Here is a 14224-nt window from a genome sequence, read left to right as displayed (position 1 = left end):
CTGTGGGTCACATGTTGAGGAAAATGAGAGGAAAGTTCAACCAATGAATCAGTCATCCATCATAAATGAGTAGTATGCAGTGTTGTAAAGGCCAAAATTACATTCTTACATTAAATTTAAAGAATGTTCAGCAACATAACAACAATCACCACCCCAGAGAAGTGCAACTTTTTTTTATTTTATCATTATACATTTGGACAAAATACAAATACAAAACAATATACACATGGACAAAGTAGTCATTCACCATAAATGACTACCAGCTTTGAATGTATTTCCAGATGTCCTTTAATCCAGGTGAACGAACATCACATCCCTTTCAATTGCCACATATCTAATTCAGGGTCATGGTGACCCATAGTTTGTCTCAGAAAGCATCGGGAGGAATATTTCTGGGAATCAACCATTTCCACTACTTTAAAGAGTATTAAGCTCCAGGCTGTTGTAAGTACACCCTGATACCAACTGACTCACCTCCTTCCTGAACAAAGGAAGGATGTTTTTTGATAATATATGCAGAAATAATTTTAAAATGCTGTATTTATAATGTCTCTCAGTAACTGTCCCTGGTTTCGGTAATTATTATATGGGCTGTTCAAATAAATTTTACTTCTTTCACAAATCAGACATAAAAGAATGTTGGCAATTCATTATTGCATGATTGAAGTATATTCTTGCATATTTGTGAACTATATAGTCTAATCCACAAGCCAGTCTTTTTTCATAATTAAGTCTGATGAATTTCACAAATCAAGAGCTTGATGTCTAATTTTTATGTACCAGTGAAAGATTTTTATCCTGTGCCTTTGCTACATGTTAGACTCATTAAGAGGAAAAAGTGGAGGTCACTCTCCTCTTTATGAATTGGAAATAGGCCTTAGGAAAGTAATCAACAGAGAAAGCAAACAAAAGCGCTAAGGTCTCTACTTCCTTTTTTTTTTTCAAATATCAAAAATTAAACTCAATGATGTATATTCAACACTTAAAAGAGTAAATGCATACTGTAATGTCCTGTCATTGTGGGATATAGTGTGTGATATTTTTTGGACAGTTAAGTGGAGTAAGCCACCTCATATTTATGCTCTTGTTAACTAAATCAAGGTTGTGCTCTGCTAGAATCCGGCAGACATTCAGGTTATTACATTTTGGTGATGAAGATAAATTTGATTCTCAGCTTCACCTGGCTGTTGTGACTGAAAGGAAATTCAAAAGGATTTCAAAATGCTGCAGTTCGAAAAACTACAGCGAAATGATCAGCATACAGAGTACCGGGGTCAGTACATAAAGACACTTGGTAACTATTTCTTAGCAAATTAAATTTCTGATTGAGGAAATGCGAAGAATCGTTTCATGTTGGTATATGTAGTAGTAAGACATACAATCTCATCAGAAATCTAACAGCCCCTAATCTGTTGAATAGAAAGCAATATGTGGAGTGATTGGAGCTTGTGACAATACACTTTCATCTGTAGTCATTTGTAATTATGAAGTTATTTAAGTTTAACATTATTTTATTCACTCATTCACCACATTGTGAATTCTGGACAATACTAAATACCATGCCGTGGGGTCTCTGCATTGTGTGAAGAGTTAATACAACTGCGTATGCTTTCAGGAATCTTATTTTGATTTTAAGCAAGCTTTAGAATTTTCACCATAGGAAGCATTGCAAAAGATTTTCAAGATTAGCAGTAGTCCATCATACTGACTATACTTCAGGATATATCACAAGCTCCATCCACTCATGGAGAAATAAAGAAAATGGCCATAGTCCACAACAGCTCTAGTGATGTTGAACTGGAAGCATAGAAGCTTCATTATGATGCTCTGGCTCATTAAGCATATACTGTAGATGTATCTGAAATATTGTAGGTTCAAGGTCTATGAGTGCAGCTCATGCCTCAAGAAGGGACATCTTGTGAGATGGTACAAAGCAATGGATAAACACTCAGCAAAGCAAACATAGCAGCAGACCAATTTGATTATGATGGAAACTGTAAACAGTGACAAAGTGAATGCTATATATTATCCGATTACTGGCAAAGAGCTGAAGATTGAAATTGATAAAGGTACTTCAGCTACCATGGTGAGTGACACCCAGTTCGTTACCTCAAAATTGGATATCAGTCATTAACTCTAAATCGCACAACCATACAAATAAGATCATATAGGTGCAGGTTTCTTGAGTCAAAGACATTGCTTTGTGCTTCTGATAGAGGAGGAGCATTCTACTAAGAATAAAATTGGACTAGACAGAAGTGTTTCTTTGAAGTGTTACCTTAGGATTATGGAGAAATATGACAGTTTTTCTGGGTAAGTTGGGGAATATGAATGGCATAAATTTCACATTGATTTCCATGGAAGGCCATGCTTCATCAAATCTTAGAACATTGGCCAAATTATTCCATTACCAAGTGAAAGCTGAACTGATAAGATTCAAATCTGATAATAATCCAGCCCTGTAATTTTCAGAGTGGGTTACATTCCCTTCCAGCTGCCAAGACAGACCAGACTAACTGTGGATTGACAACAAACTATTGTAAACAGGGTGGCAAAGCTGGACAAATACCTCATTTCCAATTTGAAGACCTCTTCCCTAAGGTAGCGGCAGGCACACCATATACCTTATCGAACATTAGTCATGTCTACTACATTTTGGATTTGAACTACACTTCAAGACATTATATTTCAATCAACATTGTCTTCTCTGTACACTAGATAACCTTGTGGCATATACTATACATTGCAATATTCCAGAAAACTGTTGAGAGTCTCCTACTGGGATTTCCAGGTGCAGTGGTATATTTAGACCAGCGCACAGAAAAGGAAAATTTGGGCAACCTGGAGGAAGTACTAACAAAGTTTTCAGAGGCTGAAGTGTGCTTGAACAGAGACAAATTCTTAGATCGGAAATTGCTTACCTTGGATACTGGGAGACTTAGAGACTGTGAAACATATTGCGATACTGGGATACTGAGTGGACTATGAAGGGCTTCATCCTGTTGATGTCAAAGCCCAGGTTATTAAAGAGGCACAGACTCTTTGCAATGTTACTGAGCTCAGTCAAATTTAGGCATGCTTTACCAATCACCAGTGCAGATGCCCTGATCTCTCTTCCATTGCCTATTACAGTTAATTTCCACTACATTCTCAGTTACCAATGATGAACCTTAGGACTAGTGAATTGTGTAAGCTAATTAGATTAAGGTTTGGACAAAGGAGATATAATTGTCTCAGAAATTAAAAGTTCCGTGCTAGCTCTAGCCGATGGATTTAAACAATGAAAAGAAACATCTACATTTAAGTAAAAGGCCTTTTGACCGTCTTGATTGTTTGGTTTTTAGCAGGTAGTTGGTCCAAAGATCTCACTCAGCCACACATGGAAAGGTGCCAAGTATGGGCTTCAACAAAAGGGCTGCCTCCTTGTTCTAGACACCAACAGCACTTGGATTGGATTATCCAATTCATTACTCATTCCGGTTAATGTGATATTTTCTCCTCCTTTTTCACTGGGGGTATGAATACATCTGAAAGGTATTGTGAACATTCACTTTGCAATTTTATTGCTTTCCCACATGTCTAGAAGAAGAGAATTGTGTCTGCATAAACACCTACAGTAGGTCTTTTTCATAAGTGACATCATCTACAGTAGCTTCATGTTTATCATTTTTAATGTATTATTGCCATCTCCATGTAACATTCTGCACTGGTCGTCAATAAATGCTAAGTGTTTACACTGCTCTGATTTAAAAAATAATCATTTTCTGCTTCTAATGTTTGTGATAATTCCTCCCATTTTTATCACCTGCACATTTTACAGCTTTAAATCTACAGTATATGCACGACTTAGGTTCTCTTATAAATAAGGAAGAACAGAGGTCATAATACAGACTCTTGTGGTACTCCATTTATTACATCACCATATTGTGACCATCAATCTCTTATTTGTTTACTAAATTATCTGTTTTTAATAGAAGTGTATGCAATCCCTTCAATGCATTTGGTATTTTGAGACTTAATCTTTTGTAAGAAATGTTTTGAAATGCCTTCTGAAAATCTAAATTTAGCATATCATACAGAGTTGTTTCTTTACAGACTCTTAAAGCAAGTTAAGCAAGATTTTGACTATCCTCTACTAGAATCATACCGTCATACAGTCGATCCTACAGTTTAGTTCCAATTATAACTTCTATAACCTTACAAGCAATACACATAATGATTATTGGCCATAATTACTAGGATCGGTTCTGTCACCCTTTTTATGGATGGGTGCCGAATTAGCAATTTTCCAGACAGTGGGAATTACGCCTGTCTTGAGAGATTGTTGGAAGAGACTGGTAATGGCCTATGAATAACATTTCTATTATGCTTAAGTACAATTGGTAGAATGCCATCAGACCCTAGAGATTTGTTTATCTAAAGTGCTTCTTGTACATGTATCATTTCTGCCTCCTTCATGCTAATGTTCTTTAATAGAGAACTTTGCCTTTCCTCAGCCTGAGGCATATTATTGATTTCTTCCTTGGTGAACACCTGAGTGGAATAGTCATTTAATATAACAGCCATTTCCCTTCCATCATCTAAACGTTTCACATTATTATCTCAGAGACACATTATTTCATCTAATACAGTTCATTTGTTGTTTTGAATTTTGAAAAAGTAAACATTTACTATTTTAGTTTGCATTGCAATATTCTTTCATGTTTCTTTTTTTGGCCTTGTAATATGCTTTTTAACCCATGCATGCATTAAACACAGTTTGCGTTACAGAATCCCGTTCTTTTTCATTACTTTTTAAAAGTGACTTCTTTTGCCTATGAGTTGATTTAGTAACTTTATCGTTATACTTTGGAAAATCTAATTACCATACATCATATTGTCTGCTCAGTATCAAATGTTCACTGTGTATGCATTGTCTGCTGCATTCTCTACCAATTCGTTTAAACAAGCCCTACTTTTCTAGATTTGAGCTGACTATCTAGTAATATTCTATTTCCATGTAGATAATCCGCGTTTAGTTCTAATCAAAGTTTCCATTACCTACCAGGTAATGCATGTCAGTTGTTAATTGCTTCTCTTGGGTTAATCCTCATGGGAGAAATGAAATTGCTCCCCACCTCATTGCTTGCCTTTGACCTGAGAGGGTTATGTGTTTTCTCTCCTGTGACTAGTTCTAGTTATGGAGCTATACAGAAAGTCAGACTTCACGTGATCCTTTAATATCCTGTGTTTAACAGAAAAAAATAACATGTATCTTTATTATATTTAATAATATTTATCTTTAATAATATTCTTCAAGATATTTAAACTATGGTACCCTTGGAACTATTATTTTAAATGGCTTATTTTTACTTCTTAGAGCTTCACTCTGGTCTTGTGTGGAAAAATGATTAAGCTTAGGTGCTTATTGACATATCCACTGTTCAGCATAACTTAGAACAACCTATATTTGGGTTTCAGTAGTCCTCCAAGGAAATATTATTGATGGATAAAGTAAGTGTATTTTACCTATATAAATAATTCAGAATAAAATATCACAGTAGAGGAAAAAGTAAGAAATGCAAAAAAAAGCAAGAAATCAATATGCTCTTTTGGTAATAAAGGTATTGAATAAAGTAATAACATTATGTTTTATCTGCAACGAAATATACCCACAATAGTTTCAGCAGGACATCAGAACTGTTTGATTTAAAATAAACATGTATCTTGCCATTTTTCTTTGTTTTCCAGTCTCATTCACTATCTTTGCTAAAACCGAAGCAGAGACAAAATAACTTAAGAATTAAAAATCCCTTTAATACCTTCTTTTCCTTTGAGACTGGCTTCCCATGAAGAGATTCTCTGATGCAATGTTTCATCAACACATCTGCGAATATATTTCCTGTCTTACATACTGTAATTATACAAAAAAGATAAGCATTTACAACAAACATCCCCTACCATTATTGCCCATGATTTTAAATGTAACATGTCCCTAAAATACAGTCTAGGTCAGAACAAGTGTGAATAACATTTAGTTTTATCTTCTTTAGTGCAGTAAAACATTTTGAAATCTGTTCTGATTATTAAAAAAAGATGGCAAACAAAGGCCTTTAATTGCAGATCTTTATTACACTGGTATAGTGAAACTGCAATGAAGTATTCATAATAAAAATTAAACCTACTCTCTCTAGTGTGATGATGGGCCTATTGTTTCCCTTCCCGTTAGTGCAGATTTTAGGTAATTCTCCACACATACTGTATCCACACCCAGTTTATGTGTTTTTTCATGTATGTTCAAAACTCTGATAAGGAGACTAATGAACATCCAAATTTATTTAAGGAGCCATTTCAGATATCAAAATGCAGTATTGTTCGACAGCTATAGTACTATATATCAATTTTTGAGCTGCATCTTCACCTAGGAATTTGTCTTTTGTGTCGTACAGTACTTCCTTGTTTCGAGAGTTCTGAAAAATTCAGCTGGATTTCCAGCTTCCTTTGGATATTTTTGTTGTAAATGCCTTAATTCATTAAAATCTTGATGGTTTCAGACATTCATTGAAGAGAATGTTGAAACAAAGGATGCATTCAGGAGAATCTACAGTATATATACTGTATAATTCAATATAAGACTGATCTTATTGCCTCAATTTTGATTTTACTTTTGAGCTGTGTTCACTTCCTACTGAATTAGTTTTATAGACAGCTGAAATTCTACTAGCTTTGTTGTTTGAATGTTAAAACATAAAAAAAAATTCCATTGCTAGAATTTCCAATAACTGCCTAACTATCTTAAAAGTGCGCCTACAGAGGCTTCTACTGTATCTATGGTTGGACTTCTGTATCTACTGTGAGGCAGTATGTCAAAGCAAAAATTACAGAGTTTAGTGTTTTAGTGTGCTATAGTACCACAGTAGGAAAGCATCTTCTATGCCTCAGGCTGCTACTCTGGATTTTGAGATTGGCTGTGTTCTGTTATGTAGATATTTTGGCCAATTATCAATTGCAGTTATAGTTTACGTTTGATTTTTGTTTTGCCATGTTTTTCCCTGTTAGAATGTGAACTAATGTAAATAATATATCAAGTTGGAATGAAAATCAAAAGATTCTGCAGGTTCAGGGTCAAAAATGTTAGTTTAGTCAAATATACAGATGCGGCCATTCAAAATGCGCGGTACAAACCCGTACCGCACGCAACTACGCACGAGCTACCATGCCATACCGCGGTAAGTGATTGGCTGGCCAAAATGACTGACAGGGGAACTTGTGGTGCATTGGTCGGTAGTGAAAAGATTTAATCATTTAATCTTTTTACTGTGCACATTTTAATCCACTTAGTATTGAATATTTAAATGGAATTTTACAACTAAACGGAAATTTAAGCAGCTGAGCATAAAAAGAATAGGAGCATAACGCATCTGAATGTCATAAACGATATTCATTTAGGAACATAAACATATTATGTAAACTGTACTGCATATAGCTGGTCTGGGTAGTTTAAAGAAAAATACACACCAGCATTCCATTTCTCCCTAAACATTTTAAGCATCAAAGTCTTACATGTAATTTCAGAAACGTTTTTACTGACCATATTACTGTACGTTTATATACTTAAAAAATTGATTGTTTTAACCTTTTCTGCGAGTACGCTCGTTATGAGAGTAAACAATTGGATTAATAGGGAATATAATATGGATTTGCATATCTAAATAAATTAATAGCGATAAAACTATATTCATGTACCGTTGCACAAACAGTAGTATAAGATTTTCCATTGATATGTGTATTGCTGTTTCAGTGCTTGTCACATGATTGCATTGGTGGCTTGATGACTTAAGTGACTGACTTATAACCCTAAGATCGGGTGTTCAAATCCAGCTGTCGCCATGAGTTTTCTTTAAAAAAATAAACATTTCTTTGAAAAACTAAAATAGAAAATATTATTGGCATTATATTGACATTTTTTATATTTCTAAATATCACAACATGTTCGTACTGTACTCTATGTAAATAGCGGTACCGCAGGGTGTCTGGCGCAAACCCACTTGAGCCCGAAAGCCCTACTGTACATTAATGTGCTGCATTCGCCCAGTGCTGCACGGTTTTCGCAGCCCTGTGTCTTCTCTCTATATAGGCTAATAATCATCTAATCGAAATACAGTCTCTGTATTTAATTGTTCTGAATTAAAATATGTGATGGTTTTATAATCTGCACTAAAGTGCAAGGAAGGACATTTTAAGCTTATTAAACATTGATGTACAAGAATCCAGATGAGTTGAAGCAAAGGAGAAAATAAGTACAGCGCCTCATTTCCCACCTTTGGAAATAAACAATTATTTCCAATTAAGAGCGTATGCTTCAACACTATAAACCTTACTAGATGCATGGCTATCATAAGCATGATGGTTAAAATATCCTCTGTAATTATATGTCTTACCTTTCAAACCAGCAGGTTTTGGCTGCTGTTGATTCCTTGACTTTAACAAGCATGGCATTGTCTTCCCTCAGAGCAGATGATTTTGTGAAAAATGTCTGTGCTTTTAAGCACAGTGTAATATTTAATGAAAGCCCACTATTCTTTTATCAGGCTTAAGGATGAGTGCTTTCTCAACTTGTCTACCGCTTCCAATATATTTGACTTGAATAATGCCCACTTCTTTCATTCACGTTCAAGATGTTAGGACAAGGATTTGCTATTGTTATTTAAATAATAAAAAATGGTTCTTTTGAATCCAAATTCAAGTGTAGTATTTTGTACCATTGGTAGTACCATGGCAAGTTAAAAAGAAACATTGGTCTAGGTAATTTTCTCTCATATATAGTGGTTTCTGTAAATGTATATAATTATTTCTCAGCTTAATTTTATTTGGTGTAACTGAGACAAAATATCAAATATCAATGAGCAAACTATACATTTGTTTACTGACATTTTTTATATAGTCCATTTCTCACAGCTTGTCTTCCACAAAAACAATCTTTTTTATTCTATCTGCATGTCCAAATACTTGTGGGTCTGATGCACATTTGAATCCTTAGCAAGTATTTATTTCAAGACTAAATCAAGCGTGAGTAATAATGGATCTCCCTACTCCTGTTCCTGTAAATGCATTTAACACAAATACCTTATTTTGTAGAAAATTTGCATTGGCAGTTTTGCCATGTACCTATAGTTATAATTCTGTAATATAAATGGTGAAATAAATGAGGTAGAAACTGATCTAAATGCAGAGAATCACATTGGTAGAGAAAAGAACATTATTACTTGACTGTAAACAAGTCATCACCTTGTCAGTTATAGAAGGCATGACCTCCACTATTATCAGTTTACAAGTATCTTATATGGTAAATAAGTAATAAGAAAGTAGTGATTAAGACAAACAGCAATGTGAGATAACTGTGTGCTGCCTTGCAATGAAAACTGTATAATAAACTATTTGAAAAGCTGCAAAGGAACAAGTAATAGGTTTATTCCATGCTGAAAAAAAGAAGAAAGAGAACACAACGTTTCGGCCGTGGAGCCTTCTTCAGGTGTGAACTTCAGGTGTGAGCCTCACACCTGAAGAAGGCTCCATGGCCGAAACGTTCGTTTTTCAGCATGGAATAAACCTATTACTTGTTCCTTTGCAGCCTACGCATGCTGACGCAGCTACTCACCTGAACTATATGAAAAGCTGTTGCACAAACACTGACATATTTTATGTCACATGGTACTAAGTTTGGATTTAACCATTTAAACTTTATGTAGTAAAGAGTCATTTGGAAAGAGAGAAGTTTAAGGAAAAAAGTAGAGATGAAACGGGTCTGAAGCTTCTCCTCATGGAAAATATACACAAAACATTTCCTCACAGAAATAGTGCAGAAAAGTGTATTATAGCTGTGTAATGTGAGCTTGGCTATTATAACACTTTCTTATGCATTTGTTAGTCATCCTGATAGAAATAAAAAGGGCAACTTTCAGTTAGTTAAGATTTGTAGAGGTTTCCATTTATATTTTTAAAACCCTTTTCTTCTCTCCTTCAGATTGAATCTTCCACTTTGTAAATAATACGGGACAAGTATTGCACACCACTAAGAGCTTATTCTGAGCAAATATATTCCCCAACTGCTAAAAACACAAGCATATAAAGGAGGTTACAAATAAGAGGAGGTTATCTTATCTTGTTCATTCGGATGCTGCTGTCTTAATGATCTAACCATTCTATTACTTTCTAGAGCAGCATTATTCCTCATGAAGCACAGGGACTACAACTGAACACAATAATCCAAGTGAGGTTTAATGTATTGTATAGTTGTAATGTGACTTGATTGACTTAAATTCTAACAGCATATGTACACATTTCATAGGTCTCCTTTCAGAAATTCTGAATTGATTCTTATACTTTTTGTATGAGTTGATGTAAGTGAGATAAAGCTGAATGTTCTTTACAGTAGCTCCCTCCTTGGAGTCTTATAATAGTAATAATAATAATAATAATAATTGCTTACACTTATACTGGACACTCCACTCAAAGCGCTTTACAGGTAATGGGGACTCCCCTCCACCACCACCAATGTGCAGCCCCACCTGGATGATGCGACGGCAGCCATAGTGCGCCAGAACGTCACCACACACCAGCTATCAGTGGGGAGGAGAGCAGAATAATGAAGCCAATTCTTAGATGGGGATTATCGGGAGGCCATGAGTGGTAAGGGCCAATGGGAAATGTGGCCAGGACACCGGGGTTTCCCCCCTACTCTTTTCGAGAAACATGTGAGTCAGGACCTCGGTTTTACGTCTCATCCGAAGGACGGCGCCTGTTTACGGTATAGTGTCCTCGTCACTATACTGGGGCATTAGGACTCACATGGACCGCAGGGCCCCACTAACACCTCTTCCAGCAGCAACCTTTGTTTTTCCCAGGAGGTCTCCCATCCAGGTACTGACCAGGGTCACACGTGCTTAACTTCAGTGGGTTGCCAGTTGTGATTTGCAGGGTGATATGGATGCTGGCTAATAATAATATGAATAATAATAATTCCTTGCACTTATATAGCGCTTTTCTGGGCACTCCACTCAAAGCGCTTTACAGGTAATGGGGACTCCCCTCCATCACCAGCGATGTGCAGAATCCACCTGGATGATGTATGGTATGGTACTTATGTACTGTATGGTACTGAGTGAAATCTGACATTAGACTACAGTCTGTCAATTGGAGCTACCTTCAATAGTTAAACCTTGGATTTCTATGCGGTTGTCACATGACATTTCTTATCCAGGAGCCATGGTGTTCAGCACATATTGAAAGATCTACATTGTTATTTGTGCTTATACATACAGCATGTGCAATTGGTTGTGTGGCAATCAATGACATTATGGCATACCCATATAATACTACATTCAGTAACATTTCCTTTTTACACACAAGTATTCATTTTAATGTCTAATCTGCATCATATTATTTTCTCAGTTATTTCCAATAATGTTTATAATGGTACAAATGATTTTCTTCTGAAAGACTTTTAGCTTTTAGTAAAGGACCCAGCATTAAAATGTAAGGCATTCATAAAATATTCAGTATGCCAAAACCTGCCTTAATGCTAAACGGCATTAATCATGGAAACACATTTATTTCTCAGAGTTAAATTATTATTTCAAGCTTTCTCCACTAAGTCCCAAACTCAATTCACATCAATAATTCAATTTACCTTAGACTTTTCATTTTCGCAATTGTGGCTTATGTTTTGATGAATGTAATTATTGGCATGGTAGGAGACAACAGACAAACGGGAGAAAAAACTATGAAGCTGCTGTTGGAAACATTAGGAATGGATTTGGTTTCTTGAGACAATTCTTATAAAATCTCAAAATATTACATAAACATAGTTATTATAGTAGCACTGATCTAAAATAAAAAGATCACCAGTGAGAAATATTCAGTAGTGCAATTTGGAGCTAATATCAACTGACTAGCATTAAACTGAATACACATTAAATATTTAAACCGGGAAAAGGAAAACAGATGTGAAAATAAATGTGAAGATTGTATTACTATCATTCTTGTAACATTATTTGTTCTTGTCACGTTAAAAGTAGTGACCAATTCAGATGTTTTATCTGACTTGTACACAGTGAAATGTTTAATCTCTATATGGTATTCATATGGATAGAGTGCACTGAATTTCTGATTTAAGTGACTCAATTACCATCAAAAAACATAGTTATTGTCCAGGTCTCAGGGTTTTTGAAGTCTTGCGAATTCTATTTTTCTGATGTACAACAGTTCTGGTTTTGCATTATGTGGTAGTTTGAAAGGCAAGACATGAAACATAGGTAAGACTGGCCATGCTTTTATTTTGGAGTTGAACATACCACAGAGTAGCATTTTCTGTGGTGAAATATGCAATATGCAATTATGATGGTGGGTCACCACAGAAGACAATACTGTCCATAAAAGGAATAGAGATGTTTTTTTGTGATGATTAGGGAGAGAAACAGAATGTGACTTATGATTCTGATTTAGGATTCTGTAAAGAAATGTACAGCACGGAATGGATTTTCTTAAAAGATATACCCATTTAATCTCATTAAAACTGTGACAGCCTCATATTGAATTAGATCTAAAACTGATATTTACAAAATATTTTTTCCCCTTTTATATAAATTGGGATGAAGATATTTGCGAAACGAAACTTCTGCTTGTTGATTGTTTTCGGTGCATCCACTCAGCAAAGCGAACTTCTTTGCTATCACTCCTGCTTTCCATCCTCCCCACAAATCCTTTGAGAGATATCCGATCAAACACACACAAAAGTTTGTTCGGCCTTCTCATCTTTTTCCTTCTAAGTAATCTGTTCCAACATATGCTAGATGTTGATGTTTTTGATTCTCTCCAATTTATAAAGTTCATACTGCTGCTGCTTGAATATCTGTAGGAGGTTGTTTAATATGAATGCCATTCCCCATTGATCTGGCCTGTATGCATTTACTGAGCTGATAAATAAAAAATGCTACAAAATGTCCCCCCTGCCCCCCACACAAACATCCCGTCAAAGTAAAATGTCTCCCAAGATGATTTACATGTTTAAGTGTTTTCTACATTAACTAGCTTCAGTTCTAACCTTGCCCAGTAGTATTCATTTGGGATGAATCTGTTTCATTGAAGTCCCTGTGAAATGGAAGATCAGAAAAACAAACTATGACCTCTTTTAAAATGTAAAACTCCCATGAGCAATTTATCTCTAGCTGTTTGTTTATTTAGTTTAGCTGTTTTACAGGTTGTATACAATCAAGTGCATTTAATGTTTTTTAATAGCTTTGTTTTGGAGGAAATAAAATACTACAGCTCAAAGGATATGGTTTGTGAAGATATAATAGACTAATTCCAGGTTTAAACGGTATATAAGTATATTTATGCTTGTTTATGGGTTGATGTTCTTTTTAGTCTAAGACAAACAAAAAAGGCTGTGGGACAGCTATTGAAGTTTTGAAAAGCCTTAAAGGGTTTTGCAATTGAAAAATCGAAGTCATGCTTTAAAACTGACCACAGAAACCATTGTCAGAAGATCTTCTTTTTAAACTAACTTTCCTTAGAGTTTAAATTTGAAAAACCGGGATAGGTTTCAACAGTGAGTTTGATGGATTTGCAAAAACAAGTCTCTGAGGGGCAGGTAGTCTGATTGATTTCAGTCCTTTGAGAATTAATCATATAAGGCTGAGGGATCTATCAGGAGCTCAGAAATGAACCATCACTGTTGATGACAGTGTTCTCGCCTTATTTATGTATTTTTGTAACCCAATGAATTTGGTAGTTAGTAATGACAAGACATTTTTCACGTATCTATAAGATAATACTGGGATTGATACCATGAGATTAAAACCTCAGGACATTCTTGTGATTTCACTTGTCGGTCTTTATTATGGAACAAGCAGAGGTTAATTCACTGAAAGCTCAAGAGAAATAAACACATTTCAGCAATGGAGCCTTCTTCAACATGGAACTAACCTCTACTTGCTCCTTTGCAGCTTGCGTACCGTCATAACCCGCTGTCCTTTGTTATTTTGCTTTCCAAATGGCCTTTCTAAGCCTGTTCAAATTCTTTTTGTCCTTTTCTGCTTATCTTCTTCTCCTGTACTGTAAATGATTTGTCATCTCTTCATTGATAAATCACCCCTGAGTGAAACGTACAGAAGCGGGAATGATTCATTTTTTTCCAGGCATGGTCATCCTAATAAAAAAAGAACGTTTATAAATGAACGGAGGC

This window comes from Lepisosteus oculatus, chromosome 3 (assembly GCF_040954835.1).
Source record: "Lepisosteus oculatus isolate fLepOcu1 chromosome 3, fLepOcu1.hap2, whole genome shotgun sequence".
NCBI lineage: Eukaryota > Metazoa > Chordata > Actinopteri > Semionotiformes > Lepisosteidae > Lepisosteus > Lepisosteus oculatus.
The sequence above is the reverse complement of the archived record's forward strand: the minus strand, read 5'-3'. Positions refer to the sequence as shown.